This window comes from Triticum urartu, chromosome 2, assembly GCF_003073215.2.
Source record: "Triticum urartu cultivar G1812 chromosome 2, Tu2.1, whole genome shotgun sequence".
NCBI classification, from domain to species: Eukaryota; Viridiplantae; Streptophyta; class Magnoliopsida; order Poales; family Poaceae; genus Triticum; species Triticum urartu.
In genome coordinates this window covers 368,549,541-368,555,796 of record NC_053023.1, presented here as the reverse complement: position 1 = coordinate 368,555,796, position 6,256 = coordinate 368,549,541, and the positions used below count along the sequence as shown (strand labels likewise).

The 6,256-nt window shown below is 40.2% G+C and overlaps 1 long non-coding RNA gene across 9 annotated transcripts; it reads right to left on the bottom strand.

Annotated features, from left to right (window-relative positions):
• Positions 1 to 308: 308 nt before the first annotated feature.
• Positions 309 to 5,321, bottom strand: LOC125541553. 9 transcript variants are annotated; one of them, XR_007297587.1, is made up of 10 exons: positions 4,780 to 5,321; positions 4,578 to 4,660; positions 4,289 to 4,383; positions 3,887 to 4,104; positions 2,587 to 2,736; positions 2,091 to 2,187; positions 1,974 to 2,002; positions 1,192 to 1,341; positions 996 to 1,101; positions 309 to 449 (listed from the first exon to the last, which is right to left on the bottom strand). It is a non-coding gene; the product is annotated as an uncharacterized LOC125541553 (long non-coding RNA). The 9 variants fall into 9 exon arrangements; XR_007297585.1 differs by having other exon boundaries at positions 310 to 464; XR_007297583.1 differs by having other exon boundaries at positions 314 to 469; positions 996 to 1,124.
• Positions 5,322 to 6,256: the final 935 nt, after the last annotated feature.

Here is a 6,256-nt window from a genome sequence, read left to right as displayed (position 1 = left end):
CTGCAGCTCGGAGGTGCTGCGGCTCCATCTGCATCTCGGTGGCCCGGCAGCTCGGAGTTGCAGCGGCTCCATCTGCATCCCGACGGCCCAGCAGCTCCCGCTGCAGCTCGGAGCCACGAAATCGATAGATGGCGCCACCGTTTCTCGTATGGGTGAGACAAATCCACGCAGTTGCCACTGTCACTCCCCGCGTCTGTTCCGGCTGTGCTGGCACTCCCTGAAGCTGGTGACTTTCCATGACAAAGGAGGCTCCAGCAAGACGATACGACTGCTATTTCCACTCAGGTAAAAACTAACCTCCTTCGGTGTTTGATGTTTATAGTTTTTTTCATGAGCTCATTAGTTTGATCTCCATCGGTAGTAGTTACCTCGCTGCTGGAAAATCGAACTTTAATTCACCCCTGCAACCTTAGCTTCTGGAAGCCATTGTCAAGGGCGGGTGCATGGTCCTGGATAATATTTAACTGATCTATGACGAAAGAAAAGAAATCAAAATCGAATACACATCAACATAAGCTTTAATTTATCAAGAAAATGTATTTATATAATTTCTAATTAGCTCAGATTATAGTATAAACAAAAATAAATTACAACATGTTCAAATGAATTATGAGGGCTCAAGACCTCGAACAAGATGTGAAAACCCAAAGTCAGATAAATTCTAACTGCACACCTACTTGTAACTACTTCCTCTGTCCGAAAATAAGTGTCGTTGAGTTCTAAATTTGACACTTATCGCATGCATTTGTATGCTCGCTAAATCAAAGAAAAAATAAAGCAGGAAGTACATAAAGTCCGGGCTGGTCAAGTCTACATTGACAACCGCTACGTGGGAGGAATTAGACTTTGTTGCTAGTTAGTACGTACAATACAGTCTATTCATGCTAACAACATTTGCTATTACTCTTAAATCACACATCATGTTTCTATTTTCTAAATTAGAATAGTGACCTCGATATAGCAGGAAAAAACACACGTGTAGCTAGCTTAATTACCTCACAAAGCTATTACCAAGGAAGTAGCGAAATCTTGAGCTCCTTCTGGTTCTTGATCTGTTTCCACTTGAGCAATCCCTCTCTACCTCCCAATCTTCACTGATGCCTGCAAAAAGTATGCACATGGGACTGCATTAAGATAGCCAAATGAACAAATAATCCAACAAAATCATTCACTATAACCAATAATAGTTACCTTCCTAAACCACAACATGAAATCCTCTAGATAGCCTCGTTTCAAAAGAGAAAACTGAACAACTATAGGATGGCAGAGACGCCAAAATAGCTCAAATAATCCAGCCACTGGCTGATTTCCAGGCATTATTGTGATACATACTTGCACTTTCTAAAGCACATACAATAATAAGTTAGAAAACCAATTTTGGCCTTCATCACACAAGTACCGAGAAGACACTTCCTGCTCACTGATGAGTGACCTTACTTAAGTACCAAAAAATCAAAACAAAATGTTGATTTCAAGAGGGGAAGCAGACACAAGTAACTTCAGATATTGCTGTCATTTAAGATCTATACTGGAAGATGTTGTATCAATAAATATATATAATTCTTCAAATAAACCTGCGACAACATGCACACAAAATCAGAAAGAATCGGAAATGTTTCGTGCTTTGTAGAAATCTTTATAATTGAAAACTAAATATATAAAACTCATTGCAACTCATCTTTGTTTAGTACGACACTCTGTAACATGCAACCAAGAAACTCAAATTTTGTTCAACTTTCATACCCTCAAAATGCATGGCTAATTACTGATTGCAAGAAGTTTTAACTCATATAGGAGACAATACAACTCTATTTCACTTTAGATCAAGGATTCTGCCAAACTTTTGAAACTTATACCATAAATTCACATCTTATCTCTGCAAAGAAATGCAAAATTATGTAGAAGATAACATGGAGTTATTTTCACAAAGCCTCTACAGGATGGGATAGAGCTGATAAAGAAGAGTGCCATACCACTTGATAATCAGTGTCGGCCTTCATACCTGAGAAGAGCATAACAGAGGAAAACTTCGTAGTATTGAATAGAAAAATATGCAAAACACACACAATGGCGGGTAATAGCATGCTTACCTGTACCACATGTATTTTTGTAAGAAATTGCATGGCATCAACAATGAACTTGTCGTCAACTTGCAGTACATGGAAACACTGCAGGACGGCTTGTTCCCTACATTTGATAAGTTCACCATCTTGTTACGATGATATCAATAAGAAACAATTGCACATAATGGTACAGTAACATTTCCGTGATACCAATGATTCGCCATAATAAGAAATAAGGTGTAGAATTAAAACTATAGAGGAAATGAATGTACATAGGTCATTATGCAGTAGAGAAAAATATAACCAGCCAAAGTGATAAATCAGTCTCTATGTGTAAAGGCTGGAGGCTATATTCTGATAAGTCAGAATCCATCAAAGCAATAGCAATCCAAGATTATCTTTCCTAAAAATGTAGATGAATGAAATAATGCTTCGCATTCAGTATGCCATTCTTATTTCTTTCAGGACATTTAACAAGGAAATTCACAGAAATTAGAACATTACTTAAAATCATCTTTATTACCCGTGATCGTGAGCTTGTCAACAAAGTTAATTTGTGTCATTGTCCCTTCCTGAGATTACCCCGGCAGTCACCTCATTATTGACCTATATGCCATCTGACAGCATCAAATACCTCCTTCCATGGCAGAGGATATATTCTGCACCACTGCCACTGCAAAGGAAACATGAATGAACTAAATGAGCATGTAAAGACTATAAGAATAATATACATATGCTGACACCTTGAACAAATAGTACAAAATTACCCATGGCCTGCACACAACACACAACACCCACCTTATCGCAAATATCAATACAAATTTGTGAAAAATCAAAGACACAAATTCCACTCAAAGATAATCATATGCAATCCTGATATGTTAACCATTTGATGAAATGCATCGATCACATATCAAAACCAACATTGAGACCCAGCCTACTGATAGAGGCCACTATTTATAACCATTTTAATGGGCATTAGCTTTAACCTAAGAGCCTGACACGTTTATGCATTGAGAAATTGTAAAATATACATTGTGAAAACTAATTATATTCATTCATTGGCCATGCAACCATGTGAATTAGAACCTTACCAGATAGAGTATCTACATGAAAAAATAGATACAACATAAGAAGATAAGAGAAAATAATGTTATGTATCAACCCGCAACCAAAATTATGTTGGCAATATGAGGAAAATCATCTATAAAAAGTGTTATCTTAACCATTAATTCATAGTATAACATCACCATAAAATATCAGTATACTTGTATATATAATGTGTTGAATAAAAGTTGTACAACTCATTCCATTGAGCTGTGGGTCCGGCCGTCCGGGAATAAGCATGAGCAAAATATTTAAACACTCCATCTGACATTGGATCACTGGAGGTGGTCAAGAAATTAACATGTGTTTCCTGCCTGAAGAAAGAAAAATAGGCAGAAAGTCTGCACACTATCTTGACTGATTGGTATGATTATTATAAAGAAAGATCATGAACTGCAGCTCTTCCCAAAATATATAACGCAGATGCACCATTTCAACTACAGCATGGGATAATTTGGAACAGTTTCACTGTCTACAATGCACTATTTAATAGAGGAAAATTATGCCTAAACTAAACTTGCTGAGAACCTCGCAAGGCGGTCATAAAAGTATCACTCAAATTTGGCGCGGAACACACAAAATATCTTGTTGAGAGACGATGCTACTCTTTATTCCAGTTAGCTATATAAATGATACATTTTACTTTTTTGCACTTCGTCAAGCAGGTAAAATCTGTAACAAAAGAAATGTTCACACAAAGGAAACACTGAAATTACCTTTATAGATAAATATAACCAAGTCAACAAGCAGTAGATGCATCAGATCAGTCTTGCATGCCGTCAACTAAATGGAAGACAACCAGAATATATCGGATCTGCACTGAATGTTGGCTGTTTCTGTCAAAGGTGTTGCTAGCCCTCTTTTGTGTGAGGCAAAACTTGAGAAATCAGCAACCCATGAAGAAATCGTCGGCTACCAATCACATGGTCAGCAGCTGAAACAACAAGAAATTAAGCAATTAGTTAACTAAAATTAAGAACAATAGACTTCAAATATGAATCTGAAAGGCAATGAACGGGGGAGACATTTTTCTCTCTACAAATTCTTCTAGCAACAAAGAATTTGTGCATAGAAATAGGTGTCTTCCTTTAGTTGAGCTTTTCAGTTTGAGAAATTACCTCAAAAATCCTAGAATAGTTGAGATTTTCAGATGTGGGCCTCTTCATGCCTTCTCCACTACTGCCTATTGCCACTTGTGATGGTCAGACCTAAACTGTGATACAAAAAATAACACGGATTAACAGAGCAAGCTCCAAAACTCTACAGTAGGAAAACTATCTGAATCTCGCTGCAATGCAAAATGAGTTTGCGCATTAGTATGAAGTGACTCTAGTAACTATATTGTCTATTCAAATCTTATTAGCATTGCTTGTCATACCAAACCAAAGTTTCAGATTTCAAAAGTACCTGCATTAACTGAAAACCATGTACACCGAGCCCGTCCTGTTTGGACTCCTTTACATGTGTTTCTTAAAATTATCTGAATCTCACTGTAATGCAAAATAAGTTTGCGCATTAGTATGAAGTGACTCTAGTAACTATATTGTCTATTCAAATCTTATTAGTATTGCATGTCATACCAAACCAAAGTTTCAGATTTCAAAAGTACCTGCATCAAAACCTGAGCATAATCACCCCTTAGCCCGATGCTTCCAAAACCTGAGCATAATCACATACAAAATAAGGAAAATTTATTATAACAGCCACATCAATTCATTCATTTTGGTTATTTGCATCAAATTGGGAATCAATCAATGTATCAAAAAGCGAAACCTGATGAAGCATCAGGGAAATTAGCAGACCATCCTGCACGACCTGAATTATTACACCACCCACATCAATCAAATTAGTATAACAGCCTGAATTACTATTTGAAAAGAATAAATCATGAAAGAAGTGGACAAGAAACCATGAAAGGGTACCAACAGAGATGGAGGACAAGGGGCGAGAGTATGGGCCGCATGTCATCCAAGAAAATCTCTACAATGGTGGGATGACGTTGATGACAAAGAAATAACATGTGGTTCAATTCCTTCCTCTTCTCCTCTCACTCCAGCCCCCTCTTTTCCATCCCTCTCTTTCAAACACACGTGATGTCCTCCCCAGAGCAGTCCTCCGTGAGGATTTATACAAACAGCTGGTGGTCGCATCTACAGCCTCAAAAACAGATCACAATTTTAGAAATAATTATGTGCATAGCTGCAGCCACCTTTGCACAATAATAATTCTTGCAACGCAATGCAACCGAATCAAGAGAGAGGGAGAGAGAGATAGAAATTAGAGAAGGGTTTACAGACTCACTGGCACACTTGAGGCAGCGAAGACGCAAGTGAAGAGAGCACCTACGCGTTGGGGAAGAGGGGGTGGGCGTCGACGGACGGGACGGATGGCACCAAGCTCGTGGATCCTCCGTACATATCTGCCTCTTCTGGCCGCGAAGGCGCTCGAGGAGAGGACGGTGGCATTCAGCGGAAGGCTGCCCTCCTCACCCGCATGGCCGCAAACCACCTCTTCCTCACTCAGTTCGAGCCCATGCTCTTCTATGGCGGCTGCGCCCGATCCAGAAGAGAGGAGGAGGAGCCAGCCGGTGGCGGCTCCAGAAGAGAGGAGGAGGAGCCAGCCGGTGGCGGCGCGATGCGGGAGGCCATGGGAAAGAGGGAGGAGGCGCCGCCGGATGGGGAGGAAGGAGGAGGCGAGGGAGTGGAAGGAACGAGGAGGACGTGATCCTTTTGACTGCTCGATCTAGGTTTTCTCACGGGCGTCTTCATTGGTCACCAACCGAGTCGACGAGCACTTCGCTGCCGCGTGGACCAACGATTTTATGGGCTCAGTGGCAGTCACCCAGTAAATCAGTCAAAGATGTAACAAAAGATAGCAATGAATAGTAAAAATCGAGGGTGAAAAACGATCGAGCGAGTTGATCGAATGGCCGACCATTGCGCGCGCGCGAAGGCCTCCAGATGGGCGGGTACCCAAGCAGGCTTTATATGTTCGATGACTGCTGGCTGCTGCGCCTGCATATATAAACCGTTAGGCTAACTCAAACGCACGACCCCAAACAGATGTCTGTTTGGTCTGGATTTCAT